This window comes from Hemitrygon akajei, chromosome 3 (genome assembly GCF_048418815.1).
Source record: "Hemitrygon akajei chromosome 3, sHemAka1.3, whole genome shotgun sequence".
NCBI lineage: Eukaryota > Metazoa > Chordata > Chondrichthyes > Myliobatiformes > Dasyatidae > Hemitrygon > Hemitrygon akajei.
In genome coordinates, this window is record NC_133126.1 from 3083085 (window position 1) to 3103878 (window position 20794).

The 20794-nt window shown below is 43.7% G+C and overlaps 1 protein-coding gene across 2 annotated transcripts in view; it reads right to left on the reverse strand.

Annotated features, from left to right (window-relative positions):
* Positions 1 to 20794, reverse strand: part of btbd7 (BTB (POZ) domain containing 7) — a 95975-nt gene that overhangs the window by 69382 nt on the left and 5799 nt on the right. The window contains exon 2 of one of the 2 annotated variants that reach the window (XM_073039150.1): positions 1829 to 1888. The exons of the other annotated variant lie outside the window; for it this stretch is intronic. The gene's annotated coding sequence lies outside the window, so the exon portion shown is untranslated. The remainder of the gene's footprint in view (positions 1 to 1828; positions 1889 to 20794) is intronic. 2 annotated transcript variants of the gene reach the window in all.

The window sequence follows — 20794 nt, forward strand, 5'->3', positions numbered from 1 at the left end:
TCTGAAGTCTTCATCTGCTAGCAGGAGGCGGATGTCTTCTGGCATTTGCTCCAAGAAGATCTGTTCAAAAAGGAGGTAAGGCTTATGGCCGTCTGCCAGTGCTGGCATGGCGCTCAATAGGGCTGATGGCAAGGTCATCGTCCATATGCAGTAACCACGCAGCCCGTTAGTGGCGGGAGAGGCCAAATGTGCGGATTAACAGGGCCTTGAGTGCCTCATACCCGTCTGTTGCCAGGGGCCGATGCAGAAAGTCGATAACGCAGCCCGTTGTCTCCTGGTCGAGGGCGCCTACCATGCAGTAATACCTGGTGGCATCTGAGACAATTTGCCTGACCTGGAACTGGGCCTCTGCTTGCTTGAACCAGACCAGGGGTTGAGTGGTCCAGAAGGTTGGCAGTTTAAGGGAAATTGCATTCTGCAGAGCCGAGTCGTTCATGCTGGGTCCAAATGTCATTAGACCGTCGGGGTCATCAATGTAGTCGCGCTGATACGCAACGAGTGAAAGCAACACACTGAGTCAAGCAGGGTCTGGTTGAACTGTTCACTGTTTTCAATCCGCGCGCATTTATGTGCCTGCTCCCAGCATCCCCTGCTCTTTGCGGAGCTGAAGTGACACTGGCTTCCAGGCCGAGGTCTGCCCTGCAATCAGAGCCCTCTCGTTTGCCGCTGGCTGCAGACTCACCCGCAACTGCTGGAGCCGGTTCACTTGCTGTGTGGGCAAGCCGCCACCAAGTCCTTGAGCAGCCCAGCATCCTGACCTTAATCCAACTGCACATTTCTGGTGAGACCTCAAGATTCTTTACCACCACTGCTCCCCAAATAACCTGGTGTAGCTTGAGCCATTTTGCAAGGAGGTTTGGGCAAATCTAGCTCCATCATATTATGCAAAGATAATGGAAACTTATCCAGAAAGACCACTGGCAGCTGCAAGAGGTGGTTCAACTAAGTACTGAGGAAAGAGGGATGAACTGGTGACATTTCAATTTTCAAATTTTAGTTTTTCATGCTTTACAATTCTGTTTTTTTTGGACTCTACTGTGAAGAAAGGTGCATGTGATTCATAAATAAAAATTCAGTTAAATTGATCAAAATCCCTGGCTGTAATACTCGTTTATATGAACAAACAGCTGGGGGCTGAATCATTTTTCAAGGCACTATCAACTGACCATAAAGTGACACTAAGCACAGGAGTGTCTGTACATAAAGTGACTGACAGGAAATGATAAAGTAGTGGTGGTTGGGAATGTGGAGGGGTGGGTTAGTGGTGGTGGTGTTGATCAGCCTTACTGCTTGGGGAAAATAGCTGTTTTTGAGTCTGATGATCCTGATATGAAAGCTGCATAGTCTCCTTCCTAATGGGAGTGGGACAAAAAGTCCATGAGCCAGAATTCCATATTTGATTCCAACTTCAGCAGCACAATTTACCAACATACCCATCAGAACTCCTGTTAAGCTCCTTAAATTTGATATTCTCGTTACCTGCAAAAAGAGTTCACTTATCTACCCTATCTCTGCCTCACATATTAACCATAAAAATGCATTAATGTGGGTACTTTGTGTTTTTGCAACTTAAGAAAAACACCAATTTAAATACATTAATTATCTGTAGATCAGCCAACAAATGCGTGTATAATTGTTCTGATTATAGTTTTTGGTCCTGATGGAAGAAATTTACATGTTTTTCCCCCTCAATGACATAACAGAATTAATTATTTTAATATTATTCAAGCCACAAAGCCAAGCAGCTGTACCACAGTTTAACAAAATAGCAAAGACCTTTAAGAATACAAGCTGGCTTAAAATTTTCATTGTCAAAAAAGTAGCTTACCTAATCTTTTTTCAACCATTCATGGATCAGATAAAGCAGTTATAAAATCACCAAGAGGTTCTAGGAAGAAATCAAATAGCAAGAGCTGAGCACTACTTCACCAAATGGAATTGCTGCCTTGAGACACATCTTCAAAATTATTGCAACAATATGCCTCCTTATAACACTGGGGAAAAATTCAGCTGGATGATAGGATTATCTATCTTGATTTTTTTTTTAAATAAAGAAGAATGAACCTTGTACCCTTTTCCGCATCTACGTACCTGACAAAGACACTGTCAGCCACCTGACTGCTCTGGGAATTGGAGAGGCAGTGCAGAAAGTAAGCAGGTAGAGGAAAGTTGAGAGAGCAAACTAGCTTTATTTCATAGTCCAGATCAGAATTTCACATCTGAAATAGCACTTCAACCCAGTACAGACTCCAATGTGCCCACAGGTGCCTTTGCTCTCTTTCACCCTGCTTCATCTCTTCTCTTGGGCAGCTGCAACAGGTGATCACGCAGCATGAGGGCCACACAAGTCCACTGCTGTCGGTCTCACCAGTGAACTAGACTTCAACTATTCTACATCACCAATCTCCCAACAGGGTCTTGAAATTACAATGAAAACGTCCAAGACAATCATTTGCACCTTTTGTTGGATTGTGCACCAAGTCACTTTTATTGTCATTTCGACCAGAACTGCTGGTACAGTACATAGTAAAAATGAGACAACGTTTTTCAGGACCATGGTGTTACATGACACAGTACAAAAACTAGACTGAACTATGTAAAAAAAAAACAGAGAAGGCTACACTAGACTACAGACCTACACAGGACTACATAAAGTGCACAAAAACAGTGCAGGCATTACAATAAATAATAAACAGGACAATAGGGCGAGGTGTCAGTCCAGGCTCTGGGTATTGAGGAGTCTGATAGCTTGGGAGAAGAAACTGTTACATAATCTGCTCGTGAGAGCCCGAATGCTTTGGAGCCATTTCCCAGATGGCAGGAGGGAGAAGAGATTGTATGAGGGGTACATGGGGTCCTTCATAATGCTGTTTCCATTGCGGATGCAGCGTGTAGTGTAAACGCCTGTGATGGTGGGAAGAGAGACCCCGATGATCTTTTCAGCTGACCTCACTATCCGCTGCAGGGTTTTGCGATCCAAGATGGTGCAATTTCTGAACCAGGCAGTGATGCAGCTGTTCAGGATGCTCTCAATACAACTGTGCACACCATCATAAGACCACAAGACAGCAGCAGTATGTTACGTGTTTTGTTCTTCCATCGCTGTAACATAGTAATGTGAATCTCCGAATCCCGTTGAAGGATCTTGGCCGGAAACATGACAGTTTATTCCCCTTTCTTCCTGACCTGCTGAGTTCCTCCAGTGTGTTTTGTTGATGTGAATTTGTGCAAGGCGTAGCTGGTTTGCAGCTTATATTTGGAAATGTTTGCCCTCGGGTGTCTGCAGAATTATAATCATGTTAGAGAGCATGTGTGTACTGTGGATTTGATTTAACAATTTGTATAGTGAGACGGGTAGCTATAGCTTCTCCAACAATCTGGTGTGAACATTCTGTGGAATAGAATGAGGTTCACGAGGATAATACCGGGAATGAATGTGGTTAACATATGAGGAGCGTTTGGCAGCTTTAGACCTGTACTCACTGGAATTTAAAAGAATGCTGGGGGATCTCATTGAAACCTACCAAATGTTGAAAGGACTAAATAGGGTGGAAGTGGAGAGGATGTTTCCTATGGTGGGGGTATCCAGAACTAGAGGACAAGGCCTCAAAATTGAGGGGCAACCTTTTAGAACAGGAGGAGGAATTTTTTTTAGCCAAAGCGTAGTGAATCTGTGGAATGCTCTGCCACAGACTGCAGTGGAGGCCAAGTCCATGGATATATTTAAGACAGAAATTGATTATTTCCTGATCAGTCAGGGCATCAAAGGATAAGGCGGGAAGGCAGGTGTATGGGATTGAATGGGATCCGGGATCAGCTGTGATGGAATGGCAGAGCAGACTCGATGGGCTGAATGGCCCAATACTGCTGCTATGTCTTGTGGTCTTATGGTGGTGTGCACAGTCGCAACGGCCTCTCCAGGTCCAACCAAAGGTATGATTGATCATCCATTGTCTTTAAGATGGCAAGACATGGCTGGATATTTTGAACGTCAGGTGTACTGCGGGTCTACCCCTTCACTGAGTTGCTCGATGTGATGAAACTGTGTACCATGTTGTTCCCTAGATTGTTGAGTAAGGTGCAGAGCTGGTGCAGAGTTATGCTAATCTCAGCATACAGACCGCTCGTCAGGTGCTTCAGACCAGTTCAGAAGCAGGTGAAAACCTGGCCAGCAGGAGCCATCTCTGCTCTTCAAGACTGCTTTGAGCACACTGACTGGCACATGTTCAGGGAGGCTGCAACCGATGGCGACTCCACCAACTCAGAGGAGTACACAGTGACCAGCTACATCAGCAAGTGCATTGATGATGTTACTCTGTCCAAGACCATCACTATACGCGCTAACCAGAAGCCATGGATGACCGCGGAGGTGCGTGCGCTGCTGAGGACCCGCGACTCCACCTTCAGAGCAGGCGACAAGGCAGCTCTAACAACAGCGAAGGCCAAACTGTCCCGAGCCATCAGAGAGGCAAAGTGTGCACACACCCAGCTAATCCACAGCCACTTCCAGGACAGCGACGACACATGGCGCATGTGGAAGGGCATCCAGGACATCACCAATTACAGGACATCACCTGACTGTGCAGGTGATGCCTCCCTCCCAGATGCGCTGAATAACTTCTACGCCCGGTTTGAGGCGGAAAGTGACGTGGTGGTGAGGAAGTCCACCCCTCCTACAAATGACCAGGTGCTTTGTCTCACTGTGGCCGATGTGAGAAGAACCCTGTGCAGGGTCAACCCACGGAAGGCTGCTGGACCAGACAACATCCCTGGTAGAGCGCTCAGAGGATGTGCAGACCAGCTAGCAGATATTCTCACTGACATCTTCAACATCTCCCTGAGCAGCGCCACCGTTCCAACGTGCTTCAAGGCCACCACCATCATCTCTGTGCCAAAGAATTCTTCAGTGTCCTGCCTAAATGACTACTGTCCCGTTGCACTCACATCCATCATCATGAAGTGTTTCGAGAGGCTCGTCATGAGGCATATCAAGACCCTGCTGCCCCCCTCACTGGACCCCCTGCAGTTTGTGTACCATCCCAACCGCTCAACAGACGACTTCATTGCCATCACCCTCCACCTGGCCTTAACCCACCTGGACAAAAAAGACACATACGTTCGGATGCTGTTCATAGACTTTAGTTCAGCATTCAACACAATCATCCCTCAGAAACTGATTGGAAAGCTGAGCCTACTGGGCCTGAACACCTCCCTCTGCAACTGGATCCTAGACTTCCTGACTGGGAGACCTCAGTGTGTCAGTCTAGATCAGGAGCAGCATCTCCAACACCATCACACTGAGCATGGGGACTCCCCAGGGTTGCGTGCTCAGTCCACTGCTGTTCACTCTGCTAATCCACGACTGTGCTGCAACACACAGCTCGAATCACATCATCAAGTTCACCGATGACACAACTGTGGTGGGTCTCATCTGCAAGAACTATGAGTCAGCTTACAGAGAGGAGGTGCAGCGGCTAACGGACTGGTGCAGAGCCAACAATCTGTCTCTTAATGTGAACAAAAGAATGGTTGTTGACTTCAGGAGGGCACGGAGCGACCACTCCCCGCTGAACATCGATGGCTCCTCAGCAGAGATCGTTAAGAGCACCAAATTTCTTGGTATTCACCTGGCGGAGAATCTCACCTGGTCCCTCAACACCAGCTCCATAGCAAAGAAAGCCCAGCAGCGTCTCGGCTTTCTGCGAAGGCTGAGGAAAGTTCATCTCCCACCCCCCATCCTCATTATATTCTACAGGGGTTGTACTGAGAGCATCCTGAGCAGCTGCATCACTGCCTGGTTCAGAAATTGCACCATCTCAGATCGCAAGACCCTGCAGTGGATAGTGAGGTCAGCTGAAAAGATCATCGGGGTCTCTCTTCCCACCATCACGGACGTTTACACTACACGCTGCATCCGCAAAGGAAACAGCATTATGAAGGACCCCATGTACCCCTCATACAATCTCTTCTCCCTCCTGCCATCTGGGAAAAGGCTGCAAAGCATTCGGGCTCTCTCGACCAGATTATGTAACAGTTTCTTCCCCCAAGCTATCAGACTTCTCAATACCCAGAGCCTGGACTGACACCTCGCCCTATTGTCCTGTTTATTATTTATTGTAATGCCTGCACTGTTTTTGTGCACTTTATGTAGTCCTGTGTAGGTCTGTAGTCTAGTGTGGCTTTCGCTGTTATTTTTTTTTTACGTAGTTCAGTCTAGTTTTTGTACTGTGTCATGTAACACCATGGTCCTGAAAAACGTTGTCTCATTTTTACTATATACTGTACCAGCAGTTCTGGTCGAAATGACAATAAAAGTGACTTGACTTGATAACATCTGTTAATGCAGTGGCCTTCAACCACTGGGCCGCAGGCCGTTAACGGGCTGCGAAGAAACAATATGATTTGTTGATATGAAAAGATATGAGTCAGCTGCACCTTTCCTCATTCCCTGTCACACCCACTGTTGAACTTGAACACACACAAGATCATCAGTCACCTAAACGCAGTGACACCCTCGCGCCAGGGATCACTGGTTGGCCTCAGGTAACTGGCCGCCTCGTACAGCTGGCAAGAAATGCTGTTGCTACTGGCCTGGAGTGCGGACAGATGGGCGCCGCCTCTAAACCTGTTTAGCACATAGAATGTTCGTTGGGAACCCGGTGCTAAAATATTCGCAGACAACCTAATTCGGGCTCAGGGTTTCATAAGTAGCAGAGCAGCTACCTCGCTGTGATCTACTGAAAGTCATCCCTCGAGCCAAACTTTTGTGGGCCGATAGATTCTACTGACCTACTGGGGGCGGGTGAGCGCATGCCCCGTCACTCCTCACTCGCTCTCCGGCTGCGACCGCCGCAGCCCTGGCACAGGGACCACCGGCCCTTACCTTGCCCTCTTACTGGTGTGTTGCAATGATTTTATATGTTCATACGAGGAAAATATGCGCTGTGTTTAATATCCAAACGTTACTTAAAATGTTATGATGTTATTGTTATAAGTGAGTTATAATTGACTTATCACTATATTCACATGAGGAAAATATGTGCTGTGTGTTTAGTATTAAATTCATTAGATAAACCCTTTTAGAAACGAAATTGAGGGTATTAGCCACTTATAAGTGACTTATCACCTATAAACCGGTCGTGATTAACACCTCCCCCCTCCCACCCCGTCAGCCGGTCCGCAAGAATATTGTCAATATTAAACCGGTCCATGGTGCAAAAAAGGTTGGTGATCCCTTTGTTAACGTAACATCATAAACATAACATTTGTAATTAATCATTGATTTATGAAGGCCAATGTGCCAAAAGCTTCTTTACAATCCTATCTGCCTGTGATACCACTTGAAATGAAAAACGTACTTGTATTCTCAGAACCCTTTGTTCGACCACATGCCTTTGTGCCCTATCATTCACTGGCTGGCCCTACCAAAGTGCAAAACCTCACACTTGTTTACATTGAATTCCATCTGCCATTTTCAGCCCATTTTTCCAGCTGATGCAGATCCATCTGCAAGTCATGACAGCCTTCCTCACTGTCTACCACATCCCCAACCTTGGTGTCATCCATAAATTTGCTGATCTAGTTAACCACATTATCATCCATCATTGATATAAGTGACAAATAACAAAGAACAGAGCTGCAAACCCCGAAGCACACCACTAGTCACAGGCCTCCAGTCAGAAAGGCAACCCTCCACTACCACCGTCCGGCCTCTTCCACAAAGCCAATGACAAATCCAATTTAAATACCGAGCGACTGAACCTTCTTGACCAGCCTCCCATGCGGCAATTGTCAAAGGCCTTGCTGGTCCATTTAGACACCATCTAATGCCTTGCCTTCACCAAATTTCTAGGTAACTTCCTTGAAAAAAAACTATAAAATTGGTTAAACATGACCTACCATGCACAAAGCCACGCTAACTATCCTTAATCGGTCAATGTCTATACAAATACTCACATAATCTGGTCCCTTCAAATACCTTCCAGTAGCTTTCCCACAACTGATGTCAGCCTCACCGGCCTGTAATTTCCTAGTTTACATTTACAGCTTTTTTGGACAACATTGCTCATCCTCCAATTCTTTGGTACCTCTCCTGTTGCCAAGGATGATTTTAGTTGATGATGGCAATTTCTACACTTGCCTCCCATAAGGTCAGAGGGAACACCCTTTCAGGCTCTGGGGATTTATCCACTCTGATTTACCCCAGGGTAGCAAACACTTCCTCCTCTGAAATCTGCACAGGCTCCATGAAGTTGATGCTACTTTTCCTCACCTCCATAGACTCTGTATCCATCTCCCAAGTAAATACAGATGCAAAGAATTCACTTAAGATCTCCCCCATCTGTTTTGGCTCCATACATAGATTACTATTCTGATCTTCTGGAGGACCGATTTTCTGCCTTGCAATCCTTTTGCTCTTAACATACCTGTAGAATCCCTTTGGACTCTCCTTCACCTTGTCTGCTTAGGCAACTTCATGCCTTCTTTTAGTCCTGCTGATTTCTTTCTTGTGTTCTCTTTCATTTCTTATACTCCTTAAGCACCTACCTGCCTATACCTGCTCCGCACCTTTTTTCCTCTAAATCAGGCCTCAATATCTCTTGAAAACCAAGGTGCCCTACACTTGTTATCTTTACCTTTTATTCTGACAGGCACATACAAGCTTTGTACTCTCAAAATTTCATATTTGATGGCCTTCCACTTTCCAAGTACAACTTTGCCAGAAAATAGCCAATCCACACTTGCCAGATCATTTCTGATACCATCAAAATTAGCCGTTCTCCAATTAGGAATATCAACCTTGTGGACCTGACCACTCTCTTTCCATATTTACTTTGAAACTAACAGCATTGTGGTCACTGGATGCAAAGTGTTCCCCAAGATCCCTCTGATCCTCCACACTGCCAAGAGTCTTACCATTAATACTATGTTCTGTCATCATATTTGACCTACCAAAATGAACCACCTCACACATATCTGGGTTAAACTCCATCTGCCACTTCTCAGCCCAGTTTTGCATCCTATCAACGTCCCGCTGTAATCTCTGACAGCCCTCCACACTGTCCACAGCACCCCCAACCTTTGTATCATCAGCAAATTTATTAACTCATCCTTCCACTTCCTCATCCAGGTCATTTATAAAAATCACGAAGAGCAGGGGTCCCAGAACAGATCCCTGAGACACACCTCTGGTCACTGACCTCTATGCAGAATATGACCAGTCTACAATCACTCATTGTCTTCTGTGGGCAAGCCAGTTAGGAATCCACAAAGCAACGTCCTCTTGGATCCCATGCCTCCTTACTTTCTCAGTAAGCCTTTCCTGCTATTATATGTTAAATATCAGTCTACACGATGGTGAGGAGATAAGATGAGATTCAGAATTTGATCTCAACTTCCATGCTCAGTTGTTGTAAAGGAGTACAAAAAAACCTCAAGGATATAGCAATACAGCAATGACAAAAGAGGACGTTTCCTATTGTGTGGAGTCTAGGGCAGAGGGCATATCCTCAGAACAGGGGAAAAAGACAAGATGACATAGGAGCTGAATTAGGCCACTCAGCCCATTGAGTCTGCTGCACCATTCCATCATTGTTGATCCCGAACCCCACTCAACTCCATACACATGCCTTTTCGTCATATCCTTTGATGCCCTGACTGATCAGGAAACTATCAACTTCTGCCTTAAATATACCCACAGACTTGGCCTCCACTGCAGTCTGTGGCAGAGCATTCCATAGATTCACTACCCTCCAGCTAACAAAATTCCTCCTTACCTCTGTTCTAAAAGGTTGATCCTCAATTTTGAGGCTGTGACCTCTACTTCTGGATATTGCAACCATTGGAAACATCCTCTCCTTATCCAACTTCTAACCTGGTCCCAACATACTGATGCAGTTATAAAGGTAAGACAGCGGCTATACTTCATCAGGAGTCTGAAGAGATTTGGTATGTCAACAAATACACTCAAAACTTCTATAGATGTACCATGGACAGCATCTTTGTCTGGTATGGAGGGGCTACTGCACAGAACCAAAAGAAGCTGCAGAGGGTTGTAAATTTAGTCAGCTCCATCTTGGGTACTCGCCTACAAAGTACCAAGATCTTCAAGGAGCGGTGTCTCAGAAAGACAGCATCCATTATTAAGGACCTTCAGCACCCACGGCATGCCCTTTTCTCACTGTTACCATCAGTTAGGAGGGACAGAACTCTGAAGGCACACACTCAGCGATTCACGAACAGCTTCTTCCCCTCTGCCACCAGATTCCTAAATGGACATTGAAGCTTTGGACACAACCTCACTTTTTAAATATACAGTCGGCCCTCCTTATCCGCGAATTCAACCAACCGCGAATCACAAAAACCTGGAAGTGCTCTTCCAGCACTTGTTGTTCGAGCATGTACTGATTTTTTTTTCTTGTCATTATTCCCTAAACAATGCAGTATAACAACTATTTTACATAGCATTTACATTGTATTAGGTATTATAAGCAATCTAGAGATTATTTAAAGTATATGGGAGGATGTGCGTAGGTTATCGTGGATCGGGATTTAAAAAAAATCGCAAGTTCTTTTAACTAAGTAAGTCGGAACAGGTACATCCGGTATTATTTAGCGTCAGTTAGTCGAACGTTTGTCTTCGTATATAGTATATATTTTACCTTTCTATGCATATAAAACACTTAAGAATGTATGTTTCAGCGCCAGGCTCGGGAACGCAAGTTCACGAGTTCAATCTAGTGACAGATTACTATGGAGTGCACTCTCCACCGTGCCGGGTTGATGTGGAGGATCAAAAACCCCAAACCCCAATAATTAAACTACTGTGTTGCTTAGTAATAATTGTAGCTTTCATTGGGGCACAGCCTAATGCTTTTCCAATGACCGATGGCGTTTCACCTCTTTCCGATCGCTTTATTATTTACACTTTATTTTCAATCGTTATCATGATTATTTTCATGAACAGACACACTGCGGATTCAGATCTCTGCCGCTGGTCCTAATGTCTACCGCACTCAGACAGGTTAAATAAGGTCTTGGGTTCTGCTGGGTCCTAAGATCCACCGTATTGAGACAGGTTGAATAAGGGACTTGAGCATCTGCGAATTTTGGTTTCCGCGGGGGGTCCTGAAACCAATCTCTCATGAATAAGGAGGGCCGACTGTATGTTATTTCTGTTTTTTTGCATGATTTTTAATCTATTCAATATATGTATACTGTAATTGATTTAGTGATTTATTTATTATTACTTTGTTGTTTTTTCCTCTATATTACGTATGGCATTGAACTGCTGCTAGGTTAACAAGTTTCACAACACATGGCAGTGATAAACCTGATTCTGATTTTGAATCTGACTTTGCATTTGCCTTCTTTACCACAGACTCAACCTGTAGCACCTTATCGAATGTCTTCTGAAAATCCAAGTAAACGACATCCACTGCCTCCCCTTTGTCCACCTGGCTTGTTACTTCTTTGAAGAACTCTAACAGATTTGTCAGAGAAGATCCCTTTACAGAAACCATGCCGACTTTGACTTATTTATTCATTAGTCTCCAAGTACCTCAAAACCTCATCCTTAATAATGGACTCCAACACTTTCCCAACCACTGAGGTTAGGCCAACTGGCCTACAATTTCCATTTTTTTTAAAAAAACCTTCCTCCTTTCTTGAAGAGTGGAGTGACATTTGCAATCTCCAAGACCATGCCAGAATCAAGTGATTCTTGAAAGATCATGACCAATGTATCCATTATCTCTTCAGCAACCTCTCTCAGAACTCCTGGATGTAGTCCATCTGGTCCAAGTGACTTATCCACCTTAAAACATTTGAGTTTGCCTAGCACTTTTTCCTTTGTAATAGCAAAGACACTCATTCCTGCTCTGTGAATTCATGGACTTCTGGCACACTGCTAGTATCTCTCACAGTGAAGACAGATGCAAAGTACCGATTCAGTTCATCTGCCATTTCTTTGTGTTCCTCTCCCCCCCCCCCCCCCCCCCCCCATTACTACCTCACCAGCATCATTTTCCAGTGGTCCAATATCAACTCTCAGCTTCCTTTTACCCTTCATATAACTGTAAAAACTTTTGGAATCCCGCTTTATATTATTGGCTAGTCTGCCCTCATATTTCATCTTTTCTCGTCTTATAGCTTTTTTAGTGGCCTTGTATTGGATTGACCCTAAGCTAAGATTCAATCAGAATGGTTTTCAGCAGAAGCGCACAACAGTAATGCAAATACTTGCTCTCCATAGAATCATCGAGGAAGTCAAGAACAACAACCTACCAGCCGTGCTTACTTTCATTGATTTTTGCAAAGCTTTTGCCTCCATTCACTGAGGTAAAATGCTGAAGATCCTGAAAGCTTACGGAGTGCCAGACCATCTACTGAGAGCAATAGAGTCCAGCTACACCAAGACCATGGTGAAAGTTGTATCACCAGACAGAGAAACAGCAGTGTTCGAGCTCCTAGCTGGTGTGCTGCAAGGAGACACTCTGGCACCCTACATCTTTATAATCATCCTTGATTACGCTCCACGTCAAGCTACCAAAGATCATGGCAAGCTTGGTTTTACCACAAAACCAGGACGAACAAAAAGGGTCAGATCAGTTACACTCACAGATCTCGATTTTGCAGATGACATAGTCCTGTTCTCTGACCAGATGGAGGAAGCACAGCAGCTACTGACAAAAGTGGAAATTGAGTGCAATAAAGTTGGACTTCACCTAAATGCTAAAAAGACGGAGTACATGGCAACGAAGGTACTCTCAAGACTATAAAGAATGATACCGTTAAGAAAGTCTTAGACTTCAAGTACCTCAGGCCAAGAATGATGAGTTCGGAGAAGGACATAAAGATAAGGACATAAAGATAAGGAAGGTGCTGGCGTGGAGGGCTATGAACGACATGAAGAAAATCTGGAGGTCGAATCTAAACAGAGAGCTCAAAAAGAGGATCTTCATAGCAGTCACAGAGTCCATTCTCACATACGGATGTGAGATGTGGTCATTCACCAAGACCATGAGAAAGTCACTATATGGTTGCTATACACAAATGCTCCAGATGGCTCTTGATGTGAGTTGGCAACAGCACATGACGAACGTCGAGCTCTATGACGAGCTACCGATGCTCACCACTAAAATCGAGGCGAGAAGACTGCAACTAGTGGGGCACTGTCTATGTCACCCTGAGCTACCTGCCAGCCTAGTCATCACATGGGAGCCCAAGCATGGGAGGATGAACCCTGGGCGCCCTCCCAAGACTATGGTCAACACGCTCCTAGAAGATAGCGGCGCGGCTAACGTAGATGAACTGAACACACTGATGAGGGAGAGGGAGGAGTGGAGAGTCCGTCATTGTGCCCGATGCTGGCCCCCTAGGCCTGAGTCGACGTAGTAGTAGTAGTTTGTTGGATTCTAAAAGCTTCCCAATCATCCAACTTCCCACTCACTTTTGCTACCTTATTATACCCTTTCCTTGGCTTTTATGCAGTCCTTAACTTCCTCTGTCAGCCACAGTTGCACATCTCTACCATCTGAGAACTTCTTCCTCCGTTGCACATATCTATCCTGCACGTTGTGAACTATTCCCAGAAACTTCAGCCATCTCTGCTCTGCCGTCATCCCTACCAGTATCCTCCTCCAATCCACCTGGGCAAGCTCCTCTCTCATGCCTCTGTAAATCCTTTATTCTATTGCGATATCGATACATGTGACTTACGCTTCTTCCTCTCAAATAGCAGTATGAATTCAATCATATCATGATCACTGCCTCCTAAGGGTTCCTGTATGTTAAGCTCCCTAATAAGATCTGGATTATTACACAACACCCAATCTAAGACGTCCTTTCCCCGAGTAGGCTCAAGCACAAGCTCCTCTAAAAAGCCATCTTGTAGGCATTCAACAAATTCCCTCTCTTCTGATCTGACATCAACCTAATTTTCCCCAATCCCCTTGCATATTGCAGTCCCCAATTACATCATTACCCTTATTACATGCCTTTGCAATCTCAACCCCACATCTTGGTTACTATTTGGAAGCCTATATGTGATTCCCATCAACAACACACACAAAATGCTGGTAGAACATAGCAGGCTAGGTAGCATCTATAGGGAGAAGCGCTGTCGACGTTTCAGGGCGAGACCCTTCATCAGGACTAACCGAAAGGAAAGATAGTAAGAGATTTGAGAGTAATGGGGGGAGGGGGAAATGTGAAATGATAGTAGACCGGAGGGGGTGGGATGAAGCTAAGAGCTGGAAAGGTGATTGGCGAAAGTGATTCAGAGCTGGAGAAGGGAAAGGATCATGGGACGGGAGGCCTCAGGAGAAAGAAAGGAGGGGGAGCACCAGAGGGAGATGGAACAGGCAAACAACTAACATTATGTGATTCCCATAATGTTTTTATTTACCCTTGCAGTTTCTTAAATCCGCCCACAAAGATTTGACATTCTCTGACCCTATGTCACCTGTCTAAAGATGTAATTCCATCTCTTACCAACAGCATCACACCACTGCCTATGCCTTCTTGCTTCTCTCTTCAATACAAGGTATACCCTTTGATGTTAAGCTCCCAACAATGGCCTTCTTTTGGCCACGACTCAGTGATGTCCACAACGTCATACCGACCAATCTATTTGTGCCTCGAGTTTGTCCACCTTATTCCAAATGCTACACGTATTTAAATACAGCACCTTCAGTCCTGCATTCTTTGCCCTTTTGAATTTTGCCTCTGTGGTACAATTTAACTGTTCGTTCTGTCCGCATTTGTAACAAATCATTGCCTTGTCCTTCCTTACATTTATGTTACACCATCATCTACTTGTAAACCTCCTGGCTCATCTTCAGCTCTATCATACTGGCTCCCTGGGATGTCCATTTAGAACAGAAATGAGCAGGAATTTCTTTAAACAGAGGATGGTGAATCTGGAAATTATTAACACAATTGGCTGTGCAGGTCAAGTCATTGAATATATGTAAAGTGAAGAGATGGATAGTTCTTAATTAGCCAGGTCATCAATGGTTACAGAGAAAAGGTAAGAGAAGGGGTTCAGAGGTAATATAAGTCAGCCACGATGGAACGGTGAAACAGTTGATGGGCTAAATGGCCTAATTCTAAGCCTATGTTTTGTGTTCTTTAAAGATATCTAGCAGTTATTTAGAGTGGGTAAGAAATAAGCCAGAATAATTGTATCCTTCCCATTTCCCCATAAAGCAAAGTATTTCCCAGTATGTGACAATGTAAAATCACCTCTAATCAAATCCCACTGTTGTAACCAGAATGCATACTATTGAAATATTCTGCATTGGCAAAACAATAATTTAATACTGCAACGGAACTACAAGATAATGACATTTCATTAAACCACTGCTCTGGATGGTTTCAAATGATTCAGAAATGGTATACAAGACTTAATCAAAAACCACAGCTTCCTTGAGAAATTTACACAAACTGAAAAAAAATGAAGTTTCCATTTACAGATAACATTAATGTTCTATTTGTTGTATAAAGAAAGTGATAAAATTCTGGAAATATGCGTGACACTAACACATGCATCAGTTTGCTATACATTTTTTTAAAAACAGGAAACCTATATAGAATATTTTGTAAAAAGCTCCACAGAGCTGTTTACAAACTATTTTCCAAGGATGCTGTTACACAGGTTTTATGAATGTTATCATAAATCAAAAAGCACTCTTACCATAAATCAAGCTTCTTAATGGCTATGTTTCCAATACCTAGTGAATCTCTGACTGTAATGTATGTTTAAGATAAGCAGTACACTTTCAGAATTTTGCATCTTTGAAGAGGGACAGAATCACAGAGCACAACAGCACAGAAATAGGTCCTTCTACACCACACCAGCCTGATTTTATGCCTATTCCCAACTATCTGCACCTGGAACAGATTCCTCCAAACTTCTCTTCATGTTACAAAATTGGCATGGTAGTGTAGTCGTTAGCACAATGCTTTACAGTACAGGTGACCCAGATTCAATTCCTGCCATTGCCTTCAAGGAGTTTGTATGTTCTCTGAGCGACCACGTGGGTTTCAAGGGCCTACATGTTGGTAGGTGAATTGGTCATTCTGAATTGTCCCATATTACGCTCAGATGAAATTGGGGGCTGATAAGTGTGGCTTGAATGGCCTACTCCCCACTGTATCTCAATAATAAATCAATAATTGAACCCACTTCCACTAGCAACATGTTCTGCACTTGCACCTTACTATGTGAAAAAGTTTCCCTGCAGGAATTTCTTTCACCAAGAGGGTCGGAAATTTGTGGAATTCATTGCCACAGACTGACACTCGTCACTTGCCTCCAGCCAGACTAACACTCTGGCTTCTCCTGCTAAACCAATAATGGATCCATTTAGCTACTTCTTCCTGAATGGCAAGCAATGTAACCTCCTGGAACAGCATCTCATGTGGGACTTTGTCAAAGGCCTTGCTGAAGTTCGAATTGATGATGTCGACCACCTTTCCTTCATTCTTAGTAAAATGACAAGAGCTGATGACCATTTTAATCATAGATTCACAGAAAGGTTCAGCACAGAAACAGACCCTTCAGCCCATCTAGCCTGTACCAAACCATTTAAACTGTCTACTCCCATTGACCCATACCGGGACCATAGCCCTCCATAACCCTACCTACGCTCCATGTACCTATCCAAACTTCTCAAACATTGAAATCGAGCTCACATGCACCTCTTGTGCCGGCAGCTCGCTCCATACTCTCATGACCCTTTTGTTTCCCTTGAATATTTCACCTTTTACCCTTAACCCATGACCTCTAGTTGAAGACCCACCCAACCTCAGTGGAAAAAGCCTGCTTACATTTACCCTATCTTTACCCATCAACTTATATACCTCTTATCAAATCTGCTCTCAATCTTCTACAGTCCAAGGAATAAAGTCTTAAACTATTCAATCTTTCCTTATAACTCGGGTCCTCTTGACCCAGCAACATCCTTGTGAATTTTTTCGGTACTATTTCAACCTTGTTTGTATCTTTTCTGTGTAGGTAGGTGACCAAATATGCACACAATACTCCAAATTAGGCCTCACCAATATCTTGTACAACTTCAACATTATATCCCATCTCCTGTACTCACTCAGTACATTGATTTATGAAAGCCAATGTGCCAAAAGCTTTCTTTACCACCCTATCTACCTGTGATGCCACCTTCAACAAATTATAGACCTGTCTTCCCCGATCCCTTTGTTCTACCACGCTCCTCAGTGCCCTACCATTCACTTTTGCAAGACCTACTCTGATTGGTCCTGACAAAGTGCAACACCACGCATTTTTCTGCATTAAATTCCATCGGCTATTTTTCCAGTATATTTTTCCAGCTGGTCCAGATCCCGCTGTAAGCCATGAAAGCCTTTTTCACTGTCTAATGCATTATCAATCTTGGTGTCATCTATAAGTTTGCTGATCCAGTTAACCACTTCATCCAGATTGCTGATACAGATGACAAACAACAACAGAACCAGTACTGATCCCTGCAGCACTCCACTAATCACTGGCCTCCAGTCAGAGCGGCAACCATCTACTACCACTCTCTGGCTTCTTGCACAAAGCCAATGTCTAATCCAATTTACTATCTCATACTGAATGCCAAGTGACTGAACCTTCTTGAACAGCCTCCCATGCAGGACTTTGTCAAATGTCTTGCTAAAGTCCACTGCCTTGCCTTCATCAACTTTCCTGGTAACTTCCTCGAAAGATTGCTTAGACATAACTACCACACATGAAGTCATACTGACTATCTTATCAGTCCATGTCTAACCAAATAATTATACAGTACCTATAAAAAGTATTCAAACCCTCTTAAGTTTTCACGTTTTATTGTTTTACAACATTGAATTGCAGTGGATTTAATTTGGCTTTTTTGACATGGATCAACAGAAAAAGACTCTTTCATGTCAAAGTGAAAACAGATCTCGACAAAGTGATCCAAATTAATTACAAATATAAAACACAAAATAATTGATTGCATAAGTATTCACCCCCTTTAAGTCAGTATTTAGTAGATGCGCCTTTGGCAGCAACTACAGCCTTGAGTCTGTGTGGCTAGGTCTCTATCTGCTTTGCACATTTGGACATTGCAATTTTTCTCCATTCTTCTTTACAAAACTGCTCAAGCTCTGTCAGATTGCATGGGGATTGTGAGTGAACAGCCCTTTTCAAGTCCAACCACAAATTCTCAATTGGATTGAGGTCTGGACTCAATTGGCCACTCCAAGACATTAACTTTGTTGTTTCTAAACCATTCCTGTGTAGCGTTGGCTTTATGCTTGGGGTCATTGTCTTGCTGGAAAACAGATCTCCTCAGTTACAGTTCTCTAGCAGACTTCCTTCAGGACTTTATAGTTTGCTGCATTCATTTTACCTTCTACCTTCACAGGACCTGCTGCAGTGAACCATCCCCACAACATGGTGCACCCACCACTATGCCTCACGATAGGGATGGTGTGTTTTGATGATGTGTGGCTTATGCCAAACATAGTGTTTCGTCTGATGGCTAAAAAGCTCAATTTTGGTACCATCAGACCGTAGAACCTTTTTCCAGCTGACTTCGGAGTCTACCACACGCCTTCTGGCGAACTCTAGTTGACAGTGGCTTTTTCTTTGCCACTCTCCCATAAAGTTGCAATTGGTGAAGCACCTGGACAACAGATGTTGTATACACAGTCTCTCCCATCTCAGCCACTGAAGCTTGGAATTCCTCCAGAGTTGTCACAAGTCTCTTGGTGGCTTCCCCAACTAGGCCCCTTTGTGCAGGGTCACTCAGTTTTAGAGGATGGCCTGCTCTAGGCTGATTTACAGCTGTGCCATATTCTTTCCATTTCTTGATGACTGACTGAACTATACACCAAGGGAGATTCAGTGACTTGGACATTTTCTTGTATCCTATCCTGATCCTGACCGATGCTTTTCAGTAACCTTTTTTGTAGAGTTCTTTTGTCTTCATGGTGTAGTTTTCTCCAGGATAATAACTCACCAGCAGTTGGACCTTCCAGATACAGGTGTACAATCAATTGAAATACCTTGACTGCATGGTAATCTCCATTTAACTAATTATGACTTCTAAAACCAATTGGCTGCACCTGCAATTTGCTGTGTCATATTAAAGGGGGTGAATACTTGTGCAATTATTTTGTGTTTTATATTTTTAATTAATTTGGATCACTTTGTAGAGATCTGTTTTCACTGACACGGAAGAGTCTTTTTCTGTTGATCAGTGCTTAAAATGCCAAATTAAATCCACTGTGATTCAATGTTGTAAAACAATAAAACATAAAAACTTCTGGCGGGGGGAGGGGGGAGATACTTTTTACAGGCACTGTATATCCAAACCCCTTAGAATGCCTTCTAATAACTTTTCCACGGCTGATGTAAGACTCAGAGGCCTATAATTTCCTTGTTTATATTTAGAGCCTTTTTTAAACAGCTGAACAACTTTGGCTACCCACCAATCCTCTGGTACCTCTCCTGTCACTAAGGGTGATTTAAATATCTCTGCCAGGACCCCAGCAATTTCTGCACTTGCCTCTCGTAGGGTCCAAGGGAACACCTTGACAGGCCCTGGGGACTTATCCACCCTGATTTGCCTCAGAACAGCAAACACCTCCTATGTAATCTGTACAGAATCCATGAAGTTGTTGCTGCTTTGCCTCACTTCTATAGACTCTGTATCCATCTTCCGAGTAAATACATATGCAAGAAATTAATTTAACATTTCCCCCATCTCTTTTGACTCCACACAAGGATTTCCATTCCGATCTTCCAGGGGACCAATTTTGTCCCTTGCAATCCTTTAGCTCTTAACAAATCTGTAGAATCCCTCAGGATTCTCCTTCACCTTGCCTGCTAGGGGAACCTCATGCCTTTTTTTAGCCCTCATGATTTCTACAAACATTCTCTTGCATTTCTTATATTCCATAAGTACCTGATTTGGACCTACCTGCCGGCACCTGCTCTTAAATCTACTCCTCAGCTTTTTTCTGTAGTCCTGCCAGAGGGTTTCGCCCGAAACTCTGACTGTACTCTTTTCCCAGATGCTACTTGGCCTGCTGAGTTCCTCCAGCATTTTGTTTGTACGTTGTACCTGCTCTGCATCTTTTTTCTTAACCAGAGCCTCAATCTCTCTTGAAAACTAAGGTTCCCTACACCTGTTATCTTTATTCTGACCGGCAAGCTTTGTACTGTGAAAATTTCACTTTTGAATGTCTCCCACTTACCAAGGACACCTTTGCCAGAAAACAGCATGCTCCAGTTCACACGTGCCAGATCATTTGACACCATCAAAATTGGACAATGTTTGACATGTATCATGTCAAAGTTCAAAGTTTATTATCAAAGTACGTATATGTCACCATATACAATCCTGAGATTCATTTTCTTGTAGGCATTTACAGTAAATACCAAGACACATTAGAATCAATTAAAAACCTCAAGACAGACGGACAAAGAACCCATATGCAAAAGACAGACTGTATAAGTGCAAAGGAAAAATAAATAATAAATATTGAGAATAGAAGCTGTAGAGTTCTTAAAAGTAAGTGTGTAGATTCTGAATCAGTCTAGTGTTGAGGTGAGTGAAGTTATCCCCTCTGGTTTAAGTGCCTGATGATGATGACGACGTCGACCCAGGCCTAGCCAGTGTTGGGCATTTTCATGCTTTACAAGGTGCAGAACGAAAGACTGTGTGGCACGCCACTCCTCACACAGGCATTTTGCAGTATTTCTCTCTATTTTACGAGGTCGATTTGCAAGCTCAACACGGCA